Source organism: Corvus hawaiiensis, chromosome W (genome assembly GCF_020740725.1).
Source record: "Corvus hawaiiensis isolate bCorHaw1 chromosome W, bCorHaw1.pri.cur, whole genome shotgun sequence".
Taxonomy (NCBI): domain Eukaryota; kingdom Metazoa; phylum Chordata; class Aves; order Passeriformes; family Corvidae; genus Corvus; species Corvus hawaiiensis.
The window spans coordinates 377,618-393,726 of record NC_063254.1 but is presented as its reverse complement, the minus strand read 5'-3'; the positions used below and the strand labels follow the sequence as shown (position 1 = coordinate 393,726).

Below are 16,109 nucleotides of genomic sequence, written 5' to 3'. Positions count from 1 at the left end.
TATTCCTGGTGGAGTAGGGAAAGTTTGTAATATTATTTCTAAAGCTTGTCCAAGTAGGTTTGGCGATTCTGTAAATCCCTGTGGTAATCTTGTCCATCTTAGTTGCTGCTTTCTCCCGGTATTTGGATCCTCCCATTCAAAGGCGAAAATATCTCAGCTTTCTTCAGCCAGTGGGCAGGTCCAGAAGGCATCTTTTAAATCCACTGCACTAAACCACTGATGCTGGGGTGGGACTTTACTTAGGAGAGTATAGGGATTGGGTACCACAGGATAACGAGCCCGAGTCCTCTTATTAACTTCCCGTAAGTCTTGCACTAATCTGTATGTCCCATCAGGCTTTTTTACTGGTAGAATAGGGGTGTTATGAGGAGACATACAAGGTTCTAATGTCCCATCCTTTATTAGTCCTTCTATTACTGGTTTCAAGCCTTCTCGTCCTTCTAAGGATATAGGGTACTGATGTACACGTATGGGACATTCTTTTTTCTCAGTTGTGACCCTTATGGGGTCAATATCCAGTCCTCCCCTATTCCCTTCCCCAGCCCAAACTTCCTTGTTAATTTTCTTTTCATCTTCTTGACCAAGTTTTAAAATTTTAGCTGTCATTTTCCCTTCTTCTGGTATAACTCCTATTCCCAACTCTGAGGGAGGTATCTTTTCAGCTTTTTACCAGCTAGCACTTGTAGTTCAATGCCTTAGAAAGCCTTGAGCAACCCAGAGAGGTAGCACAGGCAATCTAGCATTTTAGTAGCTCTAAAATCGGTACCTGTATCAGCTGCAAAGCAAATACCTCTAGCAGAAGCAAAGAGGGAGAAATACAGCTCTCTGCTCGCTCAATTTTCTGCAATTAGAAGCTTTCAAAAGAAACAGACAAGAGATGTTCGCAGAAAGGGTAGCAGAGCCAAAAGAGGGCAGGGCCTCCCTTGATCTTCTCTTTTATTCGGCGAAGGGGAAAGGGGAGGACTGGGGGTGGACCCGGGGTGACCGGCCAATCAGACACTGCTAAAGAGTTTGAGTTACATTTGGTTTATCCCATGCTTAGAACAAAGGGGTTCAGAGCACATGGCAGAGGCAAGCGTCTTTGGGAGGGGGAGGGGAAGCTCAGAACAGGCAGCAACAATGGATAACCTGTGTGATAGAGGGCTGGGCACTCACCAACTGTATGAACTTTACAAGGGGAAGTGCCAGATTGTGCACCTGGGATGGGGCAACCCTGCATGTATAGACTGGGGAACAAGACACTGGACAGCAGCCCCACAGAAAGAGATCTGGGGGTCCTGGTTGATGGCAAGTTGAATATGAATCAGCAGTGTTCCCTGGCAGCCAGGAGGGCCAACCATATCCTGAGGCATATCAGGCACAGCATTGCCAGCTGGTCAAAGGAGGTGATTGTCCCGCTCTACTCTGCACTGGTGCGGCCTCACCTTGAGTCCTGTGTGCAGTTTTTGGCACCACAATGTAAGAAAGATATAAAGCTATTAGAGAGCATCCAAAGGAGGGCTATGAAGGTGAAGGGCCTGGAGGAAAAGCCATATAAGGAGCGGCTGAGATCACTTGATTTCTTCAGCCTGGAGAAGGGGAGACTGAGGGGAGACCTCATTGCAGTCTACAACTTCCTTGTGAGGGGAGGAGGAGGGGCAGACACTGACCTCTTCACTCTGGTGACCAGTGACAGGACCTGAGGGAATTGCATGAAGCTATGTCAGGTGAGGTTAAGGTTGAATATTAGGCAAAGGCTCTTCACCGAGAGGGTGGTTGGGAACTGGAACAGGGTCCCCAGGGAAGTGGTCACAGTCCCAAGCCTGCCAGTGTTCAAGAAATGTTTGGACAACGCTGTCAGGCACATGGTGTGATGTCGGGGTCCCTTCCCCCCACCATGTAGCCCTGGGAGAGGGGCCCTGGGAGAGAGACGGGGTTTCCCTGGCCCCTGGTCAGCCTCGTTCCCCATTGGTTGTTTTGTGTTTCCCTGCGCGGGCAAGGACCCTCGGTCCCACGATTGTAAGAGTTCCTCAGCAGAGCCTGGCCATGCGGCTGGAGAAATAAACATCTCCAAAACATCTATCAAGAATCGGTCCATATATATTTCTTTTCCACGGGACTCCTTGTTTGGTATGCGTGTTACAGTGTGATTCTTAGGGCTGTCCTGTGCAGGGCCAGGAGATGGACTTTGATTATCCTTGTGGGTCTCTTTCAACTCTGGATATTATATGATAGTGTCCATGGTTATGTCCATCCCTCAATCATGAGCCCATGTATATGTTGTAACTCTTCTTTGATGTCCTGAGGTGTCATGGGCCCACCAAGCTAGAAAAAAATTCGCCCTTGTGTCACCAATCCAAATCCACCTGAGCCACTCCAGTCTTAGCATCCTGATCCACCTGCTGGTTGTTGTGATGCCCTTCAGCGGCCTAACTCTTGGGTACATGACCATCTACGTGATGCACCTTCACAACCAGGTTCTTCATTCAGGCAGAAATATCTTGCTACATTGCAGCAGCCCAGATGGGTTTACCCCTATGCTGCCAGTTATTCTGCTTCCATTGCTGCAACCACCCCACAGGGCACTTGCCACCATCCATGAATCAGTATAAAGTATTGGCCATCTTTCTTGTTCAGTCATGTCTAAGGCCAACTGGATGTCTTTCATCCCTGCAAACTGACTCAATTCACCTTCTTCAGCAGTTTCTGTGACTTGTAGGGGACTCTATTCAGCTGCTTTGTATCTCCTATGCTTTCCCACAAGACTGCAGGATCCATCAGTAAACTAAGGCATATTGCTTCTCACTTTCTGGTAATTTATTATATAGTGGGGCCTCTTCAGCCTGTCACCTCCTCTGGTGACATTCCAAACTATTTGCCTTCTGGCCAGTCCATGATCACTTCTAAGATTCCTAGACACCTGGGATTTCTTATTTGAGCCCATAGTGTGATCAGTGTGACCCATTTACTCCATGTAGCATCTGTTGCATGATGTGCAAAGGAAAACCCTCCCTTTGAACATTCAGCCCAACATGGGTAACCAGGGTGCCAGGAGGAGCTGTGCTTCAGTACCAATCCCTTCTGAAGTAGCTCAAACCCCTTTGTAAGCTGCCAGTATCTCTTTTTTCAGTTGGGGTGTAGCAGGCTTCAGATCCTCTGTATCCCCAACTCAAAAAACCTAGAGGTTGACCTCGAGTCTTCCCTGGTGCTTTCTGCCAGAGGCTCCAGGTAGGGCCATTTTCCTGGGTTGCATTGTAGAGTACTTTTACATCTTGCCCTGTTCAGACTGGCCCAAGAGCTACTGCATGAACTATCTCCTGTTTGATTTGTTCCAAGGTTTGTTGCTGCTCAGGGCCCCATTTGAAATCCTTCTTCTTCTGAGTCACTGGACAGAGAGGGCTGACAGACTAATTTGGAATGTGCATTCTCCAAAATCCTACAACACCTGAAAAAGCTTTTGTTTGTTTTTTGTTACGTGGTAGAGACATTGCTGTTATCTTGTTAATCACATCCATTGGGATCTGACGGATGTCCACCTTGTCATTTTGTTCCCTAAAACCTGGATGTCCACCTTGTCATTTTGTTCCCTAAAACCTGGATGTCCTGTATAGGTCCCTTTATGTTGTTTTACGGCAAAACCCACTTTCTCAGAAGCTCATTTTGCTGTGTTCCCCCATACAATGGTATCATCAATGTATTGCAGATATTCTTGAGCTCCACCCTGTTCCAGTGCAGTCCAGATCAGTCCATGGCAGATGGTAGGGCTCTGTTTCTACCCTTGGGGCAGTCAGTTCCAGGTTCTAAAGCCTTGCTTTTGCTCGAGTTTCTTAAAGGAGCTTAGGGGTTTTTTTTATACCCTGAGGTAGGTGCATGGGAGAAATGCAACAACCTTCTCAGGAGGTTAAACAACAAAGTTTTACTGGCAAACTTTAGAAAATAAGGGTTCTTGGCAAATTTTAAAGCAACATTCAATCAAAATAAAGTATTTCACAAAGCATTGACTTGGCAAACTCTAATCCATCCAACTTTAAGTTACCCAGATTTTGAGAAGAGGAAATTAAGAGAAGAGAGATATTAATATTCACCGCTTGAATTCCAGCACAATCTCAGCTACTATAAAATCCAAAACAGTGGGCCATGACTGTGTGTCTTTGTGCAACTGCTTTTATCTGCTTTGGTCTCCTGGGGCCCTCCCCTCCACCTGGGGCTTCTGGTGTGCCAGTGGCTGATAGCCTCCAGGAGGGAGGGGGGTGGAACAGTGCACTGTCCCACTTTTCACAGAACTTGCCCTGCCCACACACATACACACACACATATTTCAGTTGTTTAGAGCCAGTAATCATTTTCTCCCGTCACTCACACAGGTGTATTGGACAGCCCTTCACATGAAAGCAAACTGTGGCCTGCACTCTGCATTAGCGTTAATAATATCAATTGTGGCACCACTTAGCTGCCTTTGACTCCAGTTCATATTGAAGTTTCAGCATGTCGGGTATGGCAGCACTTGGCAGCAGTGTGACTTCATTCAGGCCATGATAATATACTGTTAGTCTCCATTCTTTGTTTGACTTTCATGCTGTCCATATGGAGCTTTTAAAGTGTGAACAGGTCCTGCTGATCACTCCTTGGCTCTCCAGTTGACAAATCAACTTATGGATGGGAATCAGGGAGTTGTGGTTGGTGTGATATTGTTGCCGGTGCACTGTTGTGGTAGCAATCAATACCTGCTGTTCTTCGACCTTCAGAAACTCCACAGCTCCAGGGTCCTCTGAGAAACCAGGAAGGGTAGACATCTGCATAATTTCCTGTGTCTCCATGGCAGCTATACTGAAAGCCTACCGATACCCTTTTGAATCCTTGAAATATCCTCTCCTGAGATAGTTTATGCCAAGGATACATGGAGCCTCTGATGCAATCACAATGAGGTGCTTTAGCCACTCATTCCCACTCAGGCTGATTTCAGTCTGCAATACAGTCAGCTGTTGGGATCCCCCTGTCACTCCAGAAATACAAATGGATTCTGTCCCTCCAGAGCTTGAGGACATTAGGGTACACTGTGCACCAGTGTCTACTAAAGCCTTGTACTCCTGTGGGGCTGCTGTGCCAGGCCATTGAATTCACACAGTCCAGTAAACCTGGTTATCCCTCTCTTCCACCTGGCTGGAGGCAGGGCCCCTCTAAAACAGATCACAAGATTCCCTGCTTACTTGTAGAAATGGACTTCACCTTCTCTCCATGGAGTCAGTAGTATGATCAGACCTTCCATTGTGCTTGAAAAACTGTCTGCTGGAGACTGGAGCAGCAAATTTTTTGGATGAACCCCCATTAGTGATTTTTTTTCCCTGCAATTCCTGCACATGTACCTCTAAGATCAAGGTAGGCTTTTCATCCCACTTTGTCATGTCCTTTCCATGGTCCCTGTGGTGGGTTGACCTTGGCTGGATGCCAGGTACCCACTAAGCCATTCTATCACTCCCCAACTGGACAGGGGAGAGAAAATAAGATGGAAAACAACTAGTAGGTTGATATAAGGCAGTTTATTAAAGCAAGAGTGAAAGCTTGCGTGTGCATAAACAAAGAGAAAAAAAGTTTATTCTTTACTTTCCATCAGCAAGTGATGTTCAGCCACTTGCTGGGAAGCAGGGCTTCAGCACGTGTAGCAGTTGCTCTGGAAGGCAAACATTGTAAATGATGAATGCTCTCCATTCTTCCTCCTTCCCTTAGCTTTTATATCTGAGCTGACATCATATGGTATAGAATATCCCTTTCGTTAATTTGGGTCAGCTGGCCTCGTTGTGTCCCATCCCAGGATCTTGCCTGCTCCCAGCCCCCTGATGAGGGGGGAAACATTGAGAGTCAGTGCTGATGCTGTGCCAGTGCTGCTCAGCAGTAGCCAAAACACTGGTGTGTTATCAGCACCTTTCTGGCTACCAATGCGAAGCACAGCACTATGAAGGCTGCTATGGGGAAATGAACTTCATCTCAGCTAGACCAAATGCAATCCTCCAGGTAAAACCACGGGGTACTCCATGGTGTGTACCTTCTATATCCTCTCTCCTGAGCAAAAGGACACCTGCTGTCAACTGCTGAGATACAGGCCTGTACAGGTGGGGAGTAGGACATAGTTTCTCTGAATTGCTGGAACTCCTGGGACAGTTCCTTCACAGCAGAGACAAGGGAGAAAGAAATACTGTCTTCATATTCCTGGAGTTGAAAAACTGCTTCATCCATTGTTGGTGGCTCATCATCTTTCCAAATTAATGTTGCCAATGGGTTGATATGTGATGTTGGTGTGCTCTGTACAAATTTCTCCTACATGGGTCATAGACATAGGACTTCATCCGTCTGTGGATAATTTCCCATTCCTCAGGTCATAATAAATCATCTCTTGCACAGCCAACTCCCTCAGGTATTGGTTATCTTTCTCTATTGCAGTTCATTTGCCTGGGTGACGTGGAATATCTTCCTTGTAGGGATACCTTTCCCTCACACTTGATACCAGTCACCTCCAGAGGCTAAGGACTTGTGTCTTTTTTCCCATTGTTTTGTCAATGACTGGTTCCTTAGCAAGTGATCCCAGCTGCCTGGCTTCCTTATCCTCCAATTCCAAACTGTTAGCCCAGCATTGGAGCAGTCAGATGGTAATATGCTCACCTGGATGATGGCTAAAATCTTTTTCTGTCTCCCACAGCTCACTTGAGGATAGGGATCAAGTGAGGGTTACCTCTTCTGTGTCTTCCTCCTGTTTTTGTGATGGCCTTGGTAATGGCATTGAAAATGGCCCTTGTGATGACCATGCTGCTTCACCCTCTTTGCCCTCGGCTCTCTTCACCCTCCTCTTCCTTCTTGATCTTCTTGTTCTACTTCACTAAAGCTCTTTTACCATGTGACTTTCACGTGCATTTCTTCTGTTTCTGTGCAGGGACAACTGACACCAGCACGTGTTGGTTCTCTGGTTCAGTGGCAGTGTCTGTTGCCAGGGTTGGAGTAACTGCAGGGCCTGTGATGGGGGTTGGAGTACCTGCAGTGTCTGTCACAGTGGTTGGAGCAGCTGCAGGGAGTGTCATCTTATTGTCAGATCCAAAGACCTTCTTTTCCCCCTGAGAGCACTTAGCAGTGTTGAATGTGGCTCCGCGGGATAGGCCTGGGTCATGCCCCAGCACTGTGCAGTGATTTGTGTCTCTTTGGAATTGCCAGGGTAATGGTACACCTTTTCCAAATATTTTACTAGTTTTTCTGGATTCTGCACTTGTTCAGGGGTGAGGTTCAAACACACTGGAGGTGCCTACTGCCCTAGGTACTTGCCCATATAATCCTACACACCCCACCACTCTGAGCTATCCAGCCTTGGGGCAGATCTCTGGGTGATGTTCTTAATTATTTTTTCTGACCCTAAACAAGACATGAACCATATTCAGCAACATGCTGGCTCCTAGCAAAAAGACCAGGTTGGTTTCAAGGGTATTCAAAGGATATTCAAAATCTTTAAAATTCTCAAATGCTACTGTAATTGGCTTGGAGAAGGAAGGAAAGAAGGAAGATGTAGGAAGGTATCTCCCCCATAGGTTGGCTCTCCAAGGAGAAAAGACCAAAGGTGTGATTATTAATTGTTCCCAGTAGATGTATCCCAAAGTCCAGAGGTGCCTGCAATACTGAATACATACACGAGGTTGGTGTCTTGACCAGCAACACTATCATATCAATACTACAAGTTACCCCACAATGATAGTCTTAGCCCAGGCACCGAGGACAATAAACATCACCACGGAGAACACATACTGCAAGTAATGTATTACCAGTATTATAGAACACCACTCTGAGAACAAGCATAACAACTGTGGGAGCAAATAAATCAGCATTGTAAGCAGTGACTATTAAGCCAATACAATGAATGCTTATGACAAGTTTGTTTGAACACACTCTGGTCAGATCTGTTGTTATCTCAACCCTTTGTGCCTCATGTTGGGCACCAAAAAGGATTGTTGTGATTTAGGCCCAGCTGGCAACCAAGCAATGTTGAGCTGCTTGCTCACTCCCCTCACCCTGGTGGAATGGGGAGGAGAATCAAAAGTAAAACTTGTAGGTTGAGATAAGAACAGTTTAATAATTGAAACAAACTAAAATATAAAAATAGCAATAATAGTAAATAAAAAAAGAGAGAAAACCCAAGAAAAAGAAGTGATGCTCAATATAGTTGCTCACCACCCACTGACTGATGCCAAACCAAACCCCATCCCCAAACTGTGATTGCCTCCTAGTCCCCCCTATTCCAGATAACTCCCCTGGTTTATATAGTGGGCATGATGTTCCATGGTGTGGAATATCCCTTTGGCCAGTTTGGGTCAGCTGTTCTGCCTATGGTCCCTCCCAGCTTTTTGTGCAGCTCCTCACTGGCAGAGCATGAGACATTGAAAAGTCCTTGACTTGGGTAAGCACTACTTAGCAACAACCAAAACATCAGTGTGTTATCAACACTATTCTCATACAGAATCCAAAACACAGCACTATACCAGCTACTGAGAAAAAAATTAATTTCAGCCCAGCTGAAACCCAGACAACATCACAAAACCCAAATAAAAACTGGTATGGATAAATAGTTTTGTACTGCTGAATTAGGTGAAGTACAGTGTTTGTTTCCACTTGGTTTGTATATGTCTTTACAGTGTATACTTCATAGCAGTATATGGTATTGTTTTGTTAATAACTGTGGACTTAGTATAGATAACATCTGTCATATTTATGCTAGTGATGTTCCTGCCTGAGAGAGAAATAAAAAATTGTGAATCTTGTTTTCTGTAGGCCTGTATTCTGTCTTGTGTCCTAGTGTCCTGTTCAATATTTCCTTAATACAAAAAAGAAAATCAAAATTTGAAAATAACTTCACTGTAGACAAGTTTTAGTTCTGCAATGGGCATAGCAGCACAAGCACACTTAATAGTTGCAATTTACAAACATGAGTCGATCTGCTGTGAACTGCCCTGACTTACCTCTGTAGAGAAAAAAAGAAATACCATTTAGAGTAGTGACAGAGAATGGTTTAGCAAGCAAAAGTTTCAAGTTCCCCCTCCCTCAGAATACTCTTGAAGGTTTTGAAGCATATAAAAACACTTAAACCTCCATATGTGATTTGCCTTAAGCACTTGAACAAGTATTTTTCAAGCAGATACCACTATGAAGCTTGTTTCATGAATACCTCAGGCTTGAGAGCTATATAGCAGGAAGGATTTTGTGTCAATGCAGTCAGCTATGACTCATGAGACCTGACCTGGCTATGGACTTCCTCAGTAACTGTAGCCAAGTAAATGTTTCTTTGTGTAAACTGTTTAGAATTTATGAACTAGTATTAGCTGGTTTTATACAGAAAAAATTGTGACACTTGAATACTTGCAATTGCCTTTATTTCAGCAGGTGTCTTGCAAGAAAGCTTTGGGAGGCATACAGAAATGATGTTTGGTGACCATAGAATCATTTAGGGTGGAAAAGATCATTGAGTACAACCATTAATCCAGCACTACCAAGTCCACCGTTGTCCTAGTTATGGCTAGGAAAGAGTTAATTTTCTCACAGTTGTCATGAGGGGGGTGGAGCCTGGAGCCATGAGTGTGTCTGGGTTGTTTATTCTATATCACATCATCGCTGGAGGTCGTGGCTTCAGGTGGAAGTGTAGCAATTGGGAAAAACACAGACCCTGTTCTAAGTCAACAGAATTGCTTTATTAAGCATACACGAGTATTTATAGGATTCTTGTTAATAAGACAATTATGGGGTGACATAACGTATTTAGGATACCAGCTGTGGTAGGTGACCACCTGAAAAGCGCGTCCCACCAGTTATGACTTGCATCTTGTTTTACTCTTTGCAAGATTCTGCTGATTTCTTGTGTGTCATGATGGATGGTGACTAAGGTCTTTTTTTTTTCCGTTTCTTCGGATTTCTCCTAAAATCTCAATTAGGTCCTGATGTTTCACTAATTGCTTTACTAATGTTAGGTCCATCCCAATAGGTGTGGGTAGCAATTTATGGTAAATGGTGTAGTTAGACCTTATCAATTGATGAGACGCAACCAGTGCTAAATACGAAAAGTCACACCCAACAATCTTGGTAAAATTAGAAATACAAAAATTAGAGTGATTCCTGGCAGCTACATTTATATTACTGTCATCGATCATCATAAAAGTGCAGATAGTTCTTAAGCACACACAGCCTTGACCAATATATACAAGTACAGTTTTCGGTGTAGTGTCTGGGTGGATCTCGAAGTGACAAATGCCTTGTTCTGCATCAAGACATATGTCTTTAGCATCAAGTGTATTACTTTCACAGATAAATCCTTGTTGTTTCCGTGTGACGCAAGATTCTAAATTTACCGTTTGCCATTTTTCTCCTACCATCCGGGCCCATACTCTGTTCAGAGGGGTAAAAAACTGTTCCTTCATAGTTTAGTCCCAATGCGACAATAGGATGAATTACATAAACTGTGGCATTACGTATAGTAAGCACAAAGGCAGTGGCTGTATCAGTCATTGGGTCATAGGTGAAATTTACCAAGGTCCACCAGGATTGGAGCTTTCTTTCTAATTTAGTGCCATTATTCCAGACAGCTCCTCGGATTTCAATAGGGAAAACATCTTCATTTCCTTCTCTTATAATTAAGGAAGCTGTGGACTGCATCCATAATTGGGCTTGTATGTAGCTAAGGGCTAATGAGACATTGTCCTGAGCTATGCCAAGTGTGTTTAATATCAGTTCGTGGTCCAGGTCACTGCTTGCCGTGGCAAATTTATTCATCAGTATCTCTGAATCAATTCCATTTATGACTCCCAGTCCTGTTCCCAGCATGCCAGTCAGGTCTCTCTGCATTCTGTCTTTGAGGGGGATTTACTTCTGCAGCCAGGCTGTCCACCTTTCAAAGGATGTTTGTATTAATGGGGAACAGGCTGGTTGGATCTCAGAAATATTAATTTGCATTCCTCACTACATAAGGGCCAATCTCATAAATCTTTGGTTCAGGTTTAAGTGATGTGACCTGGCTTTGGATCCGATTGCCGGTGTAGGTCGTAGTAGGCCTAGCCATGGCATTTATCTGGAATTTGAATGAGAGCCCATTACTGTCCTGGGCCCAAAGACAAACCACTTTAACGGTCTGTACTAATGTAAAATTATACCAACAATCTGCTTCACTTGAATGACTACAGATTTCATTATGTTTGTCTGTACGAGTAGTTGAGACACTAATTTGGGTTGCTTTTTATGAGTAGTTCTGTTAATCATTCGGCATCCTATTTTGATTTCCTCTCCTACAGTTCCCTGAAGCTGCCAAGTTTTTTGTTTTTCCCATTCTTGCTTTGTATACACTTGGTTTCCGTGCATGACCACAGTCAGCAGGTTTAAATCCTTTAAATCAGAATATTTCCCCATGAGTCCAGTAAACCGCATAAAGGCTTGGGACCATATGTCTTCTCTCCTATGAATAACTTCCCAACTGGAGGTTACAATTATGACTGAAAAAAACCAATTTTCTGGGTTATACTTGCGTGCCACCCTAACATTTTCATTTTGTTCGGGTAAACTTCAATTTCAGTTCATCATCCCCAGGGGTCACTTTCCAAGGGGCGTCTGGAGCCTTCTTTACTTGGGTATGGTGAATCCAGGCACTCTGTTCTCTGATCTTAATCGCGGTGTAAGTGGTGAGAAGCACCTGGAATGGTCCTTCCCACTGTGGTTCCAGAGTCTTTTCTGTAAGAGACTTAACATATACATAATCTCCAGGCTGAATGTCATGTACAGGACCGTCCAAGCCTCAGCCTCGACTTCGGGTTCCGGCCACATGTTTTCCAATTTCTCTAAGCTGTTTGTCTAAAGCAATCATATAGATGGTTAGCATCTCTTCCCCAATTTGGGTAGATATGCCTTTCTGTACCCCATATGGTCTCCCATAAAGTATTTCAAAGGGGCTTAGCTTTTCTTTAATTCTGGGCTTGGTAACAATGCAAGTGGAAGAGATTGGGGCCAGGGTAAATTAGCTTTTTGCCCTAATCTCACAATTTGCTGTTTAATCAAACGATTCATTTTCTCTACTTGGCCACTCGACTGGGGGTGGTATGGAGTGTGGAGTTCTCAATCTATGCCTAAATGTCGGCTAATTTGTTGTACCACCCCTGAAAGAAAATGTGGTCCCCTATCTGAGGACATTGTGGCTGGAACTCCGAAGCGCGGTATTATTTCTTGTAGTAACACCTTGGTTACTTCTCGAGCCTTAGCAGTTCTAGTAGGAAAAGCTTCTGGCCATCCTGAAAAAGTATCTGTCAGCACCAGTAAATATTGATACCCCCCTTTTCTTGGAAGTTCCATAAAATCAATTTGCCACTGCTGTCCAGGCCCATGGCCCCTCCCAATTTGGCCCATTTTTGGTTTGGGGGTATTTTTGGGATTAGTCTGGAGGCAAAGGTTACACTGTCGAGTTACTTGCACAACAGTTTCGTATAAGTTTCTAGCGATAATTTTCCCAATTAAGTAGCTATATAAGGCATTTGTTCCCCAGTGTGTTTTTTGGTGCTCCTCTCTAACTACTGACCATAGCAGATGAGAGGGAATAACCACTTTTCCTTCTGCAGTAATAGCCCATCTCTCTTGGTTAAATGTTCCCCTTTCATCTTTAATCAATTTCTTGTCTTTTTTATTATATGTTGGCTTACCCTCTAGGGAAATTTGTCCATCTGGGATCAAGGCTCCAGTTGTTGTTACCTCACCTTTTGCTGCTTCTTTTGCCTCTCTGTCCGCCAGTTCATTTCCTTCTTCCAATTCTGAGCTCACCTTTGATGTGCCCTTATGTGCATGATTGCTACCTTCTCAGGTAGCTGGACTGCTTCTAATAGCCGCATTATTTCTTGTGCATGTTTGATGTTCTTTCCATGCGAATTTAACAGTCCTCTTTCTTTCCAAATGGTCCCGTGTGCGTGTACAACTCCAAATGCATACCTTGAGTCTGTATAGATGTTTATTTTCTTTCCTTTTGCTACCTCTAAGGCACAGGTTAGGGCGATTATTTCATCCTTTTGTGCAGAGGTGTTTGTTGGCAGGGGTCCGGATTCTATCACCTCCTGGCAGGTGGTAACTGCATACCCAGCATGCCGCTTTCCACTGATGACGTAGCTGCTCCCATCAGTAAACCAGGTCTCTGTGTTGTCTAAAGGGGTATCCTTTAGATCCGGGCGGCTGGAGTAGGTAGCTTCGATAGTCTCCAGGCAATCATGGCGTACTGGTTCCCCTTGATTTCCACTGAGAAAGGAAGCTGGGTTGACAATGTTAGTTACCACTATTTCTACATCATCTTGTTCTACCATGATGGCTTAATATTTCATTAGCCTTTGTGGGGAGAGCCAGTGCCCGCCTTTCACTTCCAGTACCACGGACACCATGTGGGATACCAGCACAGTCATTTTCTGACCCAAGGTGAACTTGCATGCTTCTTGGATGTTTAGCACAACTGCTGCAACGGCTCTGAGGCACCCAGGCCATCCTTTGGCTGCTGCATCTAGCTGCTTAGAGAAATAGGCAACTGCCCGTCGGTATGGGCCCAGGTCCTGTGCTAGTATTCCCAGGGCGATCCCTTGCTTCTCATGGGAAAATAGAAAGAATGGCTTACTCACGTCTGGAAGTCCCAGAGCTGGAGCTGACATGAGGGCATTCTTCAGCTGGCTGAAGGCCTGCGTGGCCTCCTTTGTCCACTGGCGATCTCTGCTTTCCTTTGTAATGAGCTCATATAGTGGTTTCACGAGCAGCCCGTAATTGTAAATCCACAGTCTGCACCACCCTGTCATCCCCAGAAAAGTCCGTAACTCTTTCACTGTCTGGGGTTTCGGGGTTTGGCATATCGCTTCTTTGCGATCTTGCCCCAAAGTCCGTTGCCCGGCACTGACTTCATAGCCCAGGTAGATCACATTTTGTTTCACCACCTGAGCCTTTTTCTTGGATACCCTGTACCCTTGGAGTCCCAGGAAGTTTAAGAGGCTTACCGTCCAGGCTGTGCAAGCTTCCTCTGTTTGGGTAGCTATTAGGAGATCATCCACGTACTGCAATAGCTTCCCTTCTCCTGGTGGGGCTTCCCAGGACTCTACATCTTTTGCAAGCTGTTCTCCAAACAGGGTGGGACTGTTCTTAAATCCCTGAGGCAACACTGTCCATGTGAGCTGGGTTTTTCGCCCACTCTTAGGGCTTTCCTATTCTAATGCAAAAATTTTCTGGCTGGCTTCATGGAGAGGGAGGCAAAAGAAGGCATCCTTTAGATCTAAAATGGTAAACCAAGTTAGCTCTGGTGTTAGGCATGTTAACAGAGTGTAAGGATTTGCTACCACAGGATAGAGATCCTCAGTTATCTTGTTAACAGCCTGTAAATCCTGTACCACCCGGTAAGACCCATCAGGTTTATGGACAGGCAAGATAGGAGTATTGAAATCAGACTGGCACTCTTTTAACAGTCCCAACTGTAAGAATTTTTTCAATTATTGGGCTAATTCTTTCTCTGTCTTCCCTTTTGAGGGGGTACTGTTTAATTCTAACTGGTTGTCTTCCCTCTTTGAGTTTGATCTGTTTTGGGGTTGCATTTTTGGCTCTCCCAGGTACATCTGTGGCCCAGACTCCTGGGAACACTTGGCCCATTATCTCTTCCCTAATTTCCTCTACAGGGTCTTTGGTTGTTAATATTAAGCTCAGTATTTCCACATACTGTTGGTCATTTACCTCCAGAATAATTTCCCCATTCCTAAAAATAATGGTTGCTTGTAATTGTTCCAATAGATCTCTTCCTAAAAGTGCTTTTGGAGAATTGGGTAAATATAAAAACTTGTGAATACCCCATTGTTTCCCAATTTTATATTTTAACAGCTTGCAAAAATAAGCTTTTTCAGATTGACCAGTTGCTCCATGTTCCACAATATAGTCATCCCCCACAGGCATTAAAGCTTTATTTAAAACTGAATATGCTGCCCCTGTATCAACCAAAAATTCTATTTCTTTTTCCTCTTCCCCCAGCTTCATTATAACCAGTGGATCTGCTAGGGTAAAATCCCCCGGTCCTCTTCAATCTTCTTCAAAAGTCTTTACTACCTCCTCCTATTCTGTTTCTAGCACACTATTTTAGGAATGTGATGCTCCTTGCCACACAAAAGTTTTAAAACAAAATGTTCCTTGCTTTTCCAGCACTCCGGGCACAGATCTCTGCTTGCTAAATAAATAGAATCATAATATCTCCGGCTTCCACAAAATCTACACTGAGCTAAGACCCACAGCTGATGTGGGGCTGGAGTCTTCTTATACCCACACACAAAGCAGGGAGTCCCTTCTACCACTCGTGCAGATAGGACACATGAACGGAAGAGTCGGGGCTATACTTCGACCATATAACTACTGAGGGATGAGGCAACGACCTCCCTCCCTGCTTAGCCACTGTTGCTTCTATCTCCGTCTCCTAGTTTTATCTCGCTTCCACCCAAACCTTTCTTCGCACTCTCTCACAGTTCTTTCCCAGTTTTCTTCCCGAACCTCCCAAATCTCAGGTACCAAATGTGACTTTCCACACACAATCTTTAAAATCTCAGGCTCAAAATCAACTTCACTAGAGTACCCCTGATAGCACTGAGAACACAGGCTCTGCCGCCTGGCAGAAGAGCAGTACCACCTTCTCTTACAAACTTTACACTGTATTAATACCCATGCAACATGCCACCCTCCCGTTGAATAAAAAGTTCTGACACACCCACACAAACAAGCTATTCCACGTACTCTTTCAAACCCTAAATCCTCTGCTATTGGTTGTTTCCAGTCTAAAACCACTAATCTTCCTGCAGCGGTTCTGTATGTTCCCTCTAAAGGAACTTGTTCGCCTCTCCTCTCTATCCAATGTCCTATTGGATTTATAAATTCCTACAAATCCAGACCGAACCACTGAGGGGGAGGGGTTCTTCTAAACTCTCGCCTAGCCACAATTCCAAAATCAACAATCAAGCACTACCTCAAACAAATGCTTCAATACTACACACTCAAACAATACATGGCAACATGCACGTCCCCGATTTACAAACGAATAGGCAAGCTAATACACAGCCACATACACATAAAAGCAATCCAACAAC

The 16,109-nt window shown here is 44.4% G+C and overlaps 1 protein-coding gene and 1 long non-coding RNA gene across 3 annotated transcripts in view; both read left to right on the top strand.

The window, feature by feature from the left end:
- LOC125319315 (ceramide transfer protein-like) overlaps positions 1 to 16,109 on the top strand; it is a 240,791-nt gene that overhangs the window by 30,315 nt on the left and 194,367 nt on the right. The gene's annotated exons all lie outside the window — the stretch shown is intronic.
- On the top strand, positions 2,038 to 14,470 carry LOC125319321. Its single transcript, XR_007200663.1, has 3 exons — positions 2,038 to 2,125; positions 8,156 to 8,157; positions 14,457 to 14,470. It is a non-coding gene; the product is annotated as an uncharacterized LOC125319321 (long non-coding RNA).